Raw genomic sequence first — 15,147 nt, forward strand, 5'->3', positions numbered from 1 at the left:
TTTACTAAGCAATTGATGAATGAAAGCCTGGGAAGGAAGACTTCCTGCCAGACCTGAGAGCAAGTCCCAACCCCACCACCTCCCAACAGTGAGACAGTGGACAAGCTGAGGCAACTCACTGAACCTTAGTTTCCTCGTAAGTAAAACAGGAATAATGATCCTCAGCTCCCAGGGTTGATTTGCAGATTTAACGGAATGGGACAGGCTAACAGATTTAAAGAACCTGTAATGCTGGAAGACACTTGGACCCTTATAAGAATGAACTTTAGTATTCATTATCCCTCTAACTCATCGGCCAGCAAGATCATATTTGGATTACTCTAGGCATCGTATTTTAAGACGGGTATTTACAGTCTGTTCAAAGAGACAAAAATGAAGGGAGGTCTAGGAAGCAGGAAAGATGGAAGGGCAAAGGAGGTGAAGATAATTTAAAGGCTTTTCTTGGTGAAGGAGAGAGCCCCAGAAGACAGCAACAAAAGGGGGGAAGGAATTGAATAAGTCTGATTCCAACTTAGGTAGGAAAGAACATTCTGGCAATGACTGATGCTCAGAATACAGTGAGTGGCATCATTAAGCAAGGAGCCCCCATTGCTGGGCAGTTTAAAGCAGAGTCTGAAGGAACATCTTCCAGGGATGTCCATACTGTCACTTATTTATTCATCTGTGTGCCTACTATGTGTTCTCATTTAGCCTAGGGAATTTGGGATTAAACAGGAAAAAGCTAACCCATGGATCTCATCACTCACAAAAAGCAAATGACTACTTGTATTATTACACTCTAAGCTGATGTGGGAACACAGAGGATTTTGTTGGAGGGACTTTGCATTTGGGGAAGAAGGTGGAATGGGATGACTCCTGAGGTCTCTGGGCTCCATTTAGTCTATGATTCTATGTAAATCATAATCTCTGTCTGCAAAGTATTTACTCATCTAATCCATAGACTTTCCTCGAAATTAAACCTTGGGGACCCAGGCCCTCAATGCTGGAATGATAAGACTGTACAAAAGCAATAAAAACAATGCCTGATACCAGTAGCATGCTGCTGCTGCTGCTGCTAAGCCACTTCAGTCGTGTCTGACTCTGTGCGACCCCATAGACAGAAGCCCACCAGGCTGCCCCGTCCCTGGGATTCTCCAGGCAAGAACACTGGAGTGGGTTGCCATTTCCTTCTCCAATGCATGAAAGTGAAAAGTGAAAGTGAAGTCGCTCAGTCGTGTCCGACTCTTCGAGACCCCATGGACTGCAGCTCCCCTAATCCGTTAGAAGAACTTTTACATTTTTTCTATGTTTTCCATCTTTTCTGATCCAACTTTTTGGATCTTTATTACATCCTCATTTCTAACCTGTACATAAACTCATGTCTAAATAAGGAAATAGAGCAATAGCAACAATATCTGAGACTTGCCCAGAGTTATCCAGATCATTTCCATCAGGGTTGAGTGGAACTCAGCTCTCCTAAGGCTTGTTTACTGTTCTTGCCAATGGACATGATCTATTTAGCTTTCTCCTTTGGTGGGTTTTATCCTGGAAAGTTTCTCCTTTCTTCTGCCTTCTCCCCTCCTTCCTACCGCGTTACTGCAAGCACAGAATCTGGCAGATGAATGACCTGGCTGATCTCCCAAGTTTTCCTCTGAAATGTAGACCCCAACATCTTTCCCATTTGGAATTCCAAACACAATCACTGCTGTGTCAGAAAAATATTAATTGTTTGAGCAGTAGACCTTGCCACCAGCCTGGGAGAATGATAAGCACAAGAAAGGGAAGCACCGCACTGCCTTTGTTCAGCTCTAAGGGAAGATGCATGACCTAGTTTGGGTTGGTGATGCTGTTTTTAAAAAATAAAATATAGGGATTCAGAGACCTGTGCTGAGAGCTTGAGCTCTGTGGGGAAACAGCCTTCTCTGAGAGACCAATAAACGTGTGCTGTGGCTTATTTATTTGGTTTTCATTGGAGGTTGAAGCAGCAACCAGTGGGCTGGTCCTGAGGCCAGAACTTCTGCAAATGCAGGGCCATTTAGGATGCTGGTAGCTTCGTTGTCATTTTTTATTCCTTGGAGTGAATCAGTTTGATAGCCTGACAAGGCTGCTGAGAGACAGCGCGAGGCCCTTGTTTTGACAGTTGTCCCATCAGATTGAGTAGCAGGCTGTGTCCTCACAGGCAGGGAGAAGACCGAGGCAGGATGTGGGTGCCTGAGCAGAGAGCCGCATGATAGTTCAAGTGCGTCCCACTGCCAGGGGCTGTGTGCCTCTGCAGGCACTGCAGAGCCACTCCCCAGGCTGGTTTGGAATTCTCTGACTTGACCCAGCAGGTAATTTTATGGTTTGCTTCCAAAACACCAGAGGAAAATACAGGAAAATCTCTAGGCTTCCATCCATGAAAGGTCAGCCTTTGTAGGTATTCCCTAAAAGGAATTTCATATGTTTGGCAATGGTAGCATCATTGGAAGATAACCCACAGTCAGACACATGCATATTTAAGTGCACTTCCTAAGCCCCTTCTCTTGCTTTATTTTTTCCGTGCTACTTAACATTTGCAGAGTCATGAGTCTGTATACCGTCTGTCTTCCTCGCTAAAGAATCAGCCTCCATGAGGCCGGGGCTTTGTCTCTCGCGGCCGCAGCCCCTTTCCATAAAACAGTGACAGGCGCATAGGTCGTTTTCATTAAATAGCTGTTTTTTCTCTTGTGGCCTGAAGCCCTCGTACTGTTGAAGATTTATTAACTTAGTTTTCAAAAGCTTCAAAGTTATTAAAATGCAAGCATCCTGAGAATAGCACCTTACGTCTTAATAAGCGTTCTCAGCTAATAAATTTTGAGGGTAGGAGACTCTGCCATGGCATTAAGGAACATAGATACTTTCTAGAATAGTGCTCAAGTGGAAAGGATATGGGTCAGAAGGACCTGAAACAGGACGGGAGAAACAGGGAGAAGACGGTGGGTGAAGCCTCAAAGGTGGCCTCTTGATGGCTTTTCCTGTCGGTCCTGCCTAGGAGTCATGTTTGACTCTCTGGCCTCTCCCAGTCCAGCATCAGCTCCCACACCATGTATCAGTCAGCTCTGGTGCAATGACTTTTTCCCTTTCCTCTCCATTCTCACTATTGACCCCAGAGAGTCAGACCTCATCACCTATCCCCTGATGTCAATGGCCACCAAACCAGTTCACTGCTTCCTGCCTCCCCTATGAGCCATGCAGACACTTCCTGTCTCCCCTATGAGCCATGCAGGCCAGCTTTCTAGAACACCACGTTCATCTTGCTGCCCTGCACTAGCCATTAGGACTGCTTATCAGTATTTCTGCTTCTCCGTTTATTGTCATATGATGGGAACTAGTTCTGCTCAATGAATTGGAAGCGGAAGTGATGGGTATTGCTTCTGGGCTTGAGCACCTCACCACTAACGTGAGACCCTCCCACGTTCTTTCTCTCCAGCACCCTGATCATCAGCATTTGAGATTAGCCTGGGTCTCTAGTTGATCAGGATGAGAAGATCTTTTCTGCTAACCCATGATGGACATGAGACAAAAAAGTTGTCTGAGGCCCTGGTAATTGGAGATTGTTTTTTACTGCAGCGTAATGTAGCCTACCTTGACTGATGCCTGCCACTCACACAAGAACCACATCTCTCATTACCTATTATTGCATGTGAGGTAGTTCACAGGCTGTGATTAAACAGACCTGCTTCTAATCCTAGTTTTGCTGCTTACCCTAGGTAAGGACAAGCTACATAACCTCCTAAGTCTCATGTGTTAAATTGAAATAATAATACTTTGGATTGATGAGACAAAATAACCCGTGGGTAGTGCCCGGCCTGTAGCAGCCACCTGACAAATATGCCTCGCGTGGGTAAGTTCTCTTTCTCTTCCTCTCCTTTATGCCGACACTTGCATGTTTCTAGCACCTGTCCTTACCTGTCCTCCCCCCGACTCCTCTCCCAGTCCTCTTCCTCACAGTGGAAGCTCATGGTGGGTGTTAGGAACAGTGGTTCTCCAACTCGCATCACCCTCATAGGCTCTGTTAAACTGTCCGTGACTTATCCTTGCCTTAGACCAAGTTAATCAATCTCTAGGCTTGGGACCTGGCCTTGGTTTTTGGAAAAAGCATCTCCAATAGTTTAAATGTGCAGCCAAGATTGAGCACCCTGATCTAGAAGCACACCATTTGGGTTACAAGTATAGATTTGAAAGCCAGTTGCCTCCCACTGCTTCCTGACGATGTAACTCAAGGCTGGTTTCTCTGTGCCTCTATTTCCTCATGTAAAAATGAGGGTGAGAATAATAAAGTCTCTGCCACACAGGCTGCCAGTGGGCTAATGGAATAGTGTATAAAACCCTTCTACAGCTCCAGTCTCGTGGTCTGTTCTCGAAGAATATGATGGCTCCTTCCTTCTGACCATTCTTATCTTTCCATTGCTCCCTCCCCCTTCTCAGCCTCACGCCTCTCTGAAGCTTTCTCCTGTAACTCCTTCCTTAAACTCCTCTTCTGATTGCACACAGGTGCATACGTGCGATTTGGTCTTTAAACACACCACATACAGCCTACTACCCTTTGACATGTTAAGTTTGTCTCCTAAACAAGACCAGAAACTGCTGAAGGACGTGCTGTCGGACCGTGCTTCCTTTCCTTCTCCACCCCTAATAAGAACCTGCATAGGGCTGTGCCCGCAGCACCATTTACTGACTGACTGATGACTATTTCATTCAGAGTTGTTCCCAGGGACAGCCATAGCCACTGGCACCAGCACCAGCTTGAATATCTAGTCACATTCTCAGTGCTGACTCCCCCTCCAGAAGAGAGAGATGAAATACTTAAACAATCAGAGAGCCTAGACCTGGGCCACACAGCACAGAGGAGAACAGGAGGGCAACCCTTATCTCCCCAAGTCCCTTCAGGATGGTGACCACACCTAGTTAGAAGGAGGAACTGAATTTTGACTCATATATTCAGTCTGACAAAGGATGCTGCTCCAAAGAAAGGGGGTGCTGGGCGGTTTTCATCTCTCATCCTTCCTGATTTCCTAGGGTCTATTGAAAAACATTTCCCATCAGCCATGAGACTTCCTGGCTTTGGCCCATGTGACCTGGGATCCATCCTTCCCAGACGGCTGCCTCTAGAAGTCACAGCCTGTGGGTACATCCAGGCCACCCTGCTTCATCTCAGAGGCCTTGCAGGTCAGGAAAGGAGTGAGAGTGGAAACTTGTGACAACTCCTGAGGAGTCCGGGCTCTGAGGGCCATAAAACTGGTTTCTGTTATCACCACCCCTTCTCTTTCCAGAGGTCTGCTGTGAGCAGAGACCAATGATTGGGAATTAGTGCCAATGGTTGGGAACTCAAGCCAAGGGAAAGTTACCAGATTCCTATGATTCCTGCTAGTGACCTCATTCCCACCTCATCCACACATCCTCAGGTAGGAAGGGGAAAAGGAAAAACAGAACTGACACTCATCACCTCTGTGCCCCAGCTCAGGTTCTGGGTGCTTTGCTTGGTTTTTCTTCACATCCTTGTCTCTTGTGGATAAGTATTGTCTCAGTTTCCCAGATGAGGAATCAGCCTCAAACAAGTGAAGCCACTTGCCTGGTGAGGGTGAGAGTCAGCACTCAAACCAAGTCTGACACTTATTCATTCATTTATTGCCCCTCATACAGGATTTAAAGTTCCTTGTGGTGATGGCAATTGATGATACCAGGAATTGAGATCGAAGGGAGGAATATGGGAAATCTGAAGCTCAAGTAAGTGTGTATGTTTTAAAATTGTACTCAGGATTTATTTTATTCAGGCATGGTAAGACAGCAGACATGACCCTACCCAAGGTCACGTGGAGATGGACTACGGTCAATCAGAAAGCAAAAGCAGAAGAAGAGCATGGCAGTCCCATCACTTTATGGCAAATAGATGGGGAAACGATGAAAACAGTGAGAGATTTTATTTTCTTGGGCTCCAAAATCACTGCATATGTTGACTGCAGCCATGAAAAGATGCTTCCTCCTTGGAAGAAAAGCTATGACAAGCATAGGCAGTGTGTTAAAAAGCAGAGACATTACTTTGCCAACAAAAGTTTCTATAGTCAAAGCTATGGTTTTTTCCAGTAGACATGTACTGATGTGAGAGTTGAACCATAAAGAAGGCTGAGTACTGAAGAATTGATGCTTTCAAAATGTGGTATTGGGGACGACTCTTGACAGTCCCTTGGACAGTAAGGAGTTCAAAACAGTCAATCCTAAAGGAAATCAATCCTGAATATTCATTGGAAAGACTGATTCTGGAGCTAAAGCTCCAATACTTTGGCCACCTGATGCGAAAAGCTGACTCATTGGAAAAAACCCTGATGCTGTGAAAGATGCAGGGGGAGAAGGGGATGACAGAGGATGAGATGGTTCGATGGCATAACTGACTCAATGGACATGAGTTTGAGCAAGCTCCAGGAGATGGTGATGGACAGGGAAGCCTGGCTTGCTGCAGTCCACGGGTTGCAGAGTCGGACACGACTGAACGACTGAACAGCAGTAACAACAGGAAGGAACAGGTAAGACAGAGTAAGTACACTGAGTAAGCTTAGGACTGGACAGTTTGGATAATTTCAGTTAACTCTGAGCTAGAGTTAACTAGCTGCCCAACACCTGGCCCTGGGGTGAGTTTGGGCTGGATGAATCCAAGCTTAGTGCATAAGAGTTTGAGAAAAGAGTTGTTTGAAGATGTGGGCACTGGATTGTTTGGCTTGCATATCAGAGGTTCAATCTAAGGGGAACTGTTGGTGCTCTCTGGGAACTGGCTAGCTAGGCCCTCTTAAATACCAGAGCCTTAAGAATATAGAAAATGAGAAAATATAGACAATAGAGGCAGTGAACATTGTTGTTGTTGTTTAGTCGCTAAGTTGTGTCTGATTCTTTGTGACTCCATGGACTGTAGCTCACCAGGCTCCATTCTCCATGGAATTTTCCAGCAAGAATACTGGAGTGGGTTGCTAGTCACTTCTCCAGGGGATCTTCCCAACCCATGGATTGAACCCAAGTCTCCTGCTCTGGCAGGAAGATTCTATACTGCTGAGCCACCAAGGAATCCCAGTAAATTCTGTAGATGAAGACAACTGGAAGAAATAAAAGGTAATTTAGTCCTACAACTGAAGTCACAAAAAACAAACTTTCCCCATTTGCAAATTAAATCTGCAAATGGCAGCCATGAGGCTCAGGAAATGCCAGCACCTACTCTGTGGTCCATGCAGCAGAAAGGAGGCTGCATCCTTAGGGAAGACCCAAGTTTTGGTTAAGGCCAATGGATAGGAGGAGCCCAGAAATGTAGAGAGTTAGGACTGAGTGATAATTCCAGAAAGAACAGTGGGAAGAGTGGGAAAGAGGTCAGGAGTAGAAGACGGAACACAGAGGTTGAAGGGATGGCATAAGACAGTAGGTGAAAGGGTTATAGGGGCTGAGGAACAAAGGGTCATGGTTCAATTAACAGCCCTGGATCACAGACTCACAGTCTAAAGTCCCAAGTGATTCTGTTTTGTTCAGTTGTTCAGTCGTGTCCAATTCTGTGACCCCATGGACTGGAGCATGCCAGGCTTCCCTGTCCTTCACAATCTCTCGGAGTTTGCTCAAACTCATGTCCATTGAGTCGATGATGCCATCCAACAATCTCATTCTCTGTTGTCCTCTTCTCCTCCTGCCTTCAATTTTTCCCAACATCAGGGTCTTTTCCAGTGAGTCAGCTCTTTGCATCAGGTGGCCAAAGTTTTGGAGCTTCAGCATCAGTTCTTCCAGTGAATATTCAGGGTTGATTTCCTTTACGATTGACTGATTTGATCTCCTTGCTGTCCAAGGGACTCTCAAGAGTCTTCTCCAGCACCACAGTTCAAAGGCACCAGTTCTTTGGCAGACAGCTTTTTTTATTGTCCAGCTCTCACATCTGTACATAACTACTGGAGAAACCATACCTTTGACTAAACTGACTTTTGTCAGCAAAATAATGTCTCTACTTTTTAACACACTGTCTAGGTTTGTCATTGCTTTTCTTCCAAGGAACAAGCGTCTTTTAATTTCATGACTGCAGTCAACATCAACAGTGCTTTTGAAGCACAAGAAAATAGTCCGTCACTGTTTCCATTGTTTCCCCATCTATTTGTCATGAAGTGATGTTACCAGTTGCCATGATCTTCGTTTTTTGAATGTTGAGTTTTAAGCCAGTTTTTTCACTCTTCTTTTTCACCTTCATCAAAAAACTCTTTAATTCCTCTTTGCTGTCTGCCCTTAGTAGCGTCATCTGCATAGCTGAGGTTACTGATATTTCTCCCGACAATCTTGATTCCAGCTTGTGCTTCGTCCAGCCCAACATTTTGCATGATGTACTCTGCATATAAGATAAATAACCAGGGTGACAATATACAGCCTTGACATACTCCTTTCCCAATTTTGAATTACTCTGTTGTTCCATGTCCAGTTCTAACTGTTGCTTCTTGACCTACATACAGATTTCTCAGGAGGCAGGTAAAAAGGTGGTCTGGTATTCCCATCTCTTGAATTTCCCACAGTTTGTTGTGATCCACACAGTATACACTATGCTTTGGTGTAGTTAATAAAGCAGAAGTAGATGTTTTTCTGGAACTCTCTTGCTTTTTCTACGATCCAATGGATGTTGGAAATTTGATCTCTGGTTCCTCTGCCTTTTCTAAATCCAGCTTGAACATCTGGAAATTTTCAGTTCACGTACTGTTGAAGCCTAGCTTGAAGAATTTTAAGCATTACTTTGCTAATGTGTGAGGTGAGTGCAATTATGTGGTAGTTTGAACATTCTTTGGCATTGCCTTTCTTTGGGATTGGAATGAAAACTGACTTTTTCCAGTCCTGTGGCCACTGATGAGTTTTGAGTTTTCCAAAATTGCTGGCATATTGAGTGTAGCATTTTCACAGCATCATCTTTTAGGATTTGAAATAGCTCAACTGGAATTCCATCACCTCCACTAGCTTTGTTCATTGTGATGCTTCCTAAGGCCCACTTTATTTCACACTCCAGGATGTCTGGCTCTAGGTGAGTAATCACACCATCATGGTTATCTGGGTCATTAAGATTTTTTTGTATAGTTATTCTGTGTATTCTTGCCACCTCTTAATATCTTCTGCTTCTGTTAGGTCCATACCATTTCTGTCCTTTATTGTGCCTACTTTTCCATGAAGTATTCCTTTGGTATCTCTCATTTTCTTGAAGAGATTTCTCATCTTTATCATTCTATTGTTTTCCTCTGCTTCTTGGCATTGTTCACTTAAAAAGGCTTTTTTATCTCTCATTGCTATTCTCTGGAACTCTGCATTCAAATGGGTATATCTTTCCTTTTCTCCTTTGCCTTTTGCTTCTCTTCTATTCTCAGTTATTTGAAAGGCCTCCTCAGACAACCATTTTGCCTTTTTGCATTTCTTTTTCTTGGGGAGGCTTTTGATCACCACCTCCTGTACAATGTTATGAACCTCCATTCATAATTCTTCAGGTACTGTCTATCAGATCTAATCCCTTGAATCTATTTGTCACTTCTACTGTATAATCATAAAGAATTATTATTTAGGTCATATGTGAATGGCTTAGTGGTTTCCCCTGCATTCTTCAATTTAAGTCTGAAGTTTGCAATAAGGAGTTCATGATCTGAGCCACCATCAGCACCCGATCTTGTTTTTGCTGACTGTGTAGAGCTTCTCCATCTTCGGTTACAAAGAATATAATCAATCTGACTTTGGTGTTGACCATCTGGTGATGTCCATGTGTAGAGTCATCTCTTGTGTTGTTAGAAGAGAGTGTTTGCTATGACCAGTGTGTTCTCTTGGCAAAATCCTGTTAGCTTTTGCCCTGATTCATTTTGTACTCTAAGGCCAAACTTAACTGTCACTCCAGGTATCTCTTGACTTCCTACTTTTGCATTCCAGTCCCCTGTGATGACAATGACCTCTATTTTTGGTGTTAGCTCTAGAAGGTCTTGTAGGTCTTCACAGAACCATTCAACTTCAGCTTCTTTGGCATTAGTGGTTGGGGCAAAGACTTGGATTACTGTGATATTGAAGGTAACCTGATAAAATTAGTAATTTGTAATCAGTGCTCATTGGTTCGATAATGTGTAGCTAAGTCCATGATTTCTCTTTTTTATGAGAACTCTGCTCAAGCAGCTGTTGAAAGGATTTCTTGGCCTCTGAATGTCTTACTCCCAGTAGAATTACCAAGCTCAGGTAGCTCAGGGATTTGAGGCATCACTTGTTTACATGGAGAACGCTGACTTCTCCCCACAGAGACAGGAAAGGATGAGCTGAATCCCAGATGCCTCCTCATAGAGTCTGTGTGGCCCATATGTTTGGGGATGGCATTTGCTTTTGAATCTGTTGCCATGCCTACAGACAAGGTGAGCACTCAAGATAATCAAGATATAGGGGACAGAGGAAGTGGATGGAAGAGGAGCTGATCTGAGATCACTTCGAAGACCTCTAGGCTTGAAAGTCAAGGAGCTCCACCTTGACTGGAGGTGGTCACACCAGGGCATGGAGGGGCTGTCCTCCAACAATTTCCTTTTGTCAGAAGAATCATTTGTTACTCAGTTTTCCCATTGTGGTCAAGGTGAAGGGCCTGAAGCTTGACCTCCTCGTGTGCTTCTGCCCCTCCCTCCCAGAGCTTCATTCTGTCCATGTTCCATGGACCCCTTGCCAGTGCCAAACCCTCCCTCACCCCACACTTCATACTTGCCCCACGTGGCTGCTCCTCAAAATGTTTATTCATTCTTTCCTCAAACATGAAGCACCCACCATATATTGTTACCAGGCACTGTACCAGAGGTTGGTGGCCCCTGACTTCCATTCTCCCTACCAGACCTTGATAAACCTAGATTCACCAAGAATTTGCTACATGCAAACACGAGGACCAGGGTAGGTCCCAGGTGTGGTGCAGGAGGAGAAAGGTGATCAATTCAATCCCTTATTGGCTGGAGCCGTCAGCCTGTGAAGGGCAGCCTGTGAAGGACCCATGGAGGTCCTGCAAGACAAGCTGAGCAGTGGATGGAACAATGCTAAGAGGTATGTTTTTAATTATGAGAGGAGCAGAGTCAAACTCCCTGACTGTTTCATTTAACTCACTGTTTAATCTTTGGTGAGGTTTTTTATTCCCCTGAGAGCTTCAGCTCATCAGGGTGTAAAATGAGAATAATCATCATCCACCCCCAAAATTGTGGTGAAGATCGGATGAAATGATGCTTGTGAAAGTGTTTTATAAACTGTGAAGAAAGATGAAGTTTATTATTTATCTGCAAGTTTTAAAATATGCATGCCCAAATCTCACCCCTGAAAGATAAGCCCTAGTGGTGAAAATGTTCCTCATCTTATTCAGATCTCAAAACCATAGAAGCTGGCTTCTGAATGTTCTGTAACCATAGTCTTGGAGGAAATATTCCTAATCACACCCTCTTCCATGTTTCTGTCACAAACTTCAGAAAGCCACGGAAGTAAGGGGCATGCATCTATCTCAAACGTTCACACCCCATCAGGGCCTCTGAACCTCATGGAAAACCTCTCTACATAATACACCTGGTGCCACATAGCAGGGCTGAGTGCCTGTTCAGATAACAAGCTGCACAGCTGTGCAGCAGCTGATATTTCTCCCATTATGGTGGTGTTAGGGAAGTTGTCGGAAAGGAGTTTCTCCCACCATTGAGTAGTAATTGTTTTGCTAATTTGCCTGATGATACATTTATGATGGCTGCTTGCTGATCCTCTTCCACAATCCACCTTTAATGGCCTGTCTGTTAGGAGAGGCCAGTCTTCTCCAATGAGCCAACTTTATTTCATAATGGTTTATTATTGTATTTTGTTCAGGGACTGCCTATAAAATGAGAAAGTGGCCTGCAAAACTCTCTCATCACGGGTGTAATTACTGCCTCAGTGCTTAGAAAGAAAGAAAAACAAATAGTAATCTTTGCTAATTGAAACAGTAAAATATATGCAGTTCAGAACTATTCTGTATAGAATTTTAAGAGGAAAAAAAATACAAACACACAAAAGTACATGTTCGTACTCAAAATGGAGCACTGCCCCTGAAACTATGAATTAAAAATATACAGGACCCTCTCTCCTTTTTCTTGCTTGCTCATCTGTCTTCCGCAGTCCCTGGTGTGTGTGTGTGTGTGTGTGTGTGTGTGTGTATGTGTGTGTCTGAAGCTCAATGTACTGGTATTAGTTACTTTTCAGATTTTTTGGCAGGATTGTTCTATAATTAAATCCATTTCCCTTGGGGGAATTTACTTCACTTGTTTGCATTTCTTGTGCTTCTTTTACAGAATGAAATATGAAAGGAAGGGTTTGTTTGCACTTGGTTCTGCAATTACTCCACTCCTTTTCCCTTTCCTTTTTTCCCCTCAGGTTCTTCCTGGCCTCTGGCCATAGGCGTAAAACACAAACAAATCAAGGATTCTCAGGAAAGTTGTGTGCTGCTTGGGTGAGGGGTGGGAGAGTGGTGGTGTCATGCGTAAGAGAAGCCAATTGTTGAGTAAGTGAGCAAATCATCGTGCAATTAGTTTCTATTGTAAAGATAAACTAACTGCTGGCCTCTGTTGGTTCTGCCTTCTTAACACAATCAGAAACACTGTGTACAAAAGTAGAGAAAGCAAATGAAGCTGCATGGATAATTTTCTGGCTAATTTGGAAGTCAAGTATTTTAAAAGCATAGACTTGTGATATGTGAAAATATGGAAGCTTTATGATCAAATAATCTTGGTTCAAACCCTACCTTTATTGTAAGGACATTCCAAAATGCAGCAAGCCTGGGAAAGTCTCTCTCTCTCTCTCTCACTGGTTATAGCTAAAACCTGTGAACCAAGTAGGAAAAGCAACTCTCTGAAGACCCTAAAGTAAATCACAAGAAGCAGATTGCAAAGATAAATTAACACTATGAGAGGAAAACCATCTGAAGATAAGATGAATATTGCCTTTCCCTTTCCTCTCTCAGCTTTGCCCTGAGCGTGCCCCCACACATGGAGTTGTATCCCACTGGCAGCATGTGAAGCTGAACCCTGAAACACCACTTTCCTGGGACTGGAGAATGTGAAGGGAAAATTGGAGAGGAGAGTGCTAGAGAAGAAAATCTTATAATCCTGTGTATGAACACACACACATCCCAGGACACTTCAAACTGCACATGGATGGGACTGTATAACAAGGGTTTTGAGAAAAAGATGAAATATGAATCACCATCCAGAGAAGGTAAGACAAAACTTACAATCTGAGCCTAACTGATCTAAGCTAAAATAGAACAAATAAAAATAAATCAACCCTCTCTAGAGAATTTTAATCATTATAGAGTATGCACAATATAGCATTTATACCATCCAAGATGCAATCCAAAATTACCTGAGAGACAAAGAAGCAGGAAAATGTGACCTAATCTCAAGGGAAAAGACCTAATATCATCAGACAGTAACCTACAGATGATCCAGATATTGAAATTATCAGTCAGAGGCTTTAAAGTCTTTAAAGCAATTATTAGAATTAACTTGCATGAGGTAAAAGTAAACACACTTGTAAAAAGATGGAAAGCAAGTTCCCAGAAGAGAAGTAAATATTATAAAAAAAGAACCAAATAACAAGTATAGAACTGAAAAGTAAAAATTCTGAAATAAAAAAAAAATTCACAATGGATGATCTCGATAGAACTTGAAGGTCGATCAATAGAAATTTCTCAATCTGAGAAACAGAAAGAAAATTGAACAAGCAAAAGAACAGAGCATCACAGACTTGTGAGACAATATGAAAAGGTCATTGGTGCCCCATGAGGAGAGGAGAAAGGGTGTTTGAAGAGAAAGTAACTGAAAACTCCCCAAATTTGGTGAAAGACATAGATTTACAGAAGGCAGGAAGCCCTAAAGAAGCCAAACTTCTTCTACAGTCCTCAGAAAGTCCTAAAGAAGACAAACTCATAGAAAATCATGACTAGACACAAAGCAATGAAATTACTGAAAATCAGAAATAAAGAAAAGATACTGAACGTAGCTATACTAGAATATTATATATAGGAAAACCAATTATTTAAAATATATGATGGATTTCTCATCAGAAACCATGGAGGCCAGAAGACAGTGGAACAGCATTTTAAAGCACTAAAAGGTAAAACTGTCAACTCATAATTTTCAGCAAAAATATTCTTTATAAATGAATGTGAAACAAAGATATTCTCAGATGACAGAAAACTCAGAGAATTCATAACCAGCAGACCTACTATAAAGAACTGTTAAAGGAAGTAAATCTGGAAAAAGATATTTCAAGATACATTTTAAAACTAAAAGAGTATTTTTCTCCTCATAAGTTCTTCAAGGTACTGACAGTTGTCATTGCTGCGTTCAGCCGCTAAGTCATGCCCTGCTCTTTGTGACCCCATGAACTGCAGCACACCGGGCTCCCTTGTCCTTCACTGCCTCTCAGAGTTTGCTCAGATTCATGTCCACTGAGTGGGTGATGCTGTCTAACCATTTGTCCTCTACTGCCCCCTTCTCCTTTTGCCTTCAATCTTTCCCAGCATCAAGATCATTTCCAGTGAGTCAGCTCTTCCCATCAGATGGCCAAAGTATGGAGCTTCAGCTTCAGCATCAAGACTTCCAATGAATATTCAGGGCTGATTTCCTTTAAGATTGACTGGTTTGATCTCCTTGCTGTCCAAGGGACCCTCAAGAGTCTTCTCCAGCACCACAATTCTAAAGCACCAATTCTTCGGTGCTCAGCCTTCTTTATGGTCCAACTCTCACATCTATACAGGACTACTAGAAAAGTCATGGATTTGACTATACAGATTTTTGTCAGTACAATAGTGTCTCTATTTTTGAATAAGCTGTCTAGGTTTGTCATAGCTTTCCTTCCAAGGAGGATGGAAATTTCATGGCTGCAGTCACTGTCTGCACTGATTTTGGAGCTCAAGAAAATAAAATCTGCCACTGCTTTTATCTTCCTATTTGCCATGAAGCGATAGGACCAGATGCCATGATCAAGCTGAAAGTGGAAATTATAACATTATTTGATAGGATTTTCAATGTATGCAGAGGTGATATATACACAACAATTAAAACATAGAGAGACCTATATGGATCTAGTATTTTTTCATTTTACTTGAAGTGGTAAAATATTAACTCTATACTATGAATGGTTATGTAT

Source organism: Bubalus bubalis, chromosome 16, assembly GCF_019923935.1.
Source record: "Bubalus bubalis isolate 160015118507 breed Murrah chromosome 16, NDDB_SH_1, whole genome shotgun sequence".
Lineage (NCBI taxonomy): Eukaryota > Metazoa > Chordata > Mammalia > Artiodactyla > Bovidae > Bubalus > Bubalus bubalis.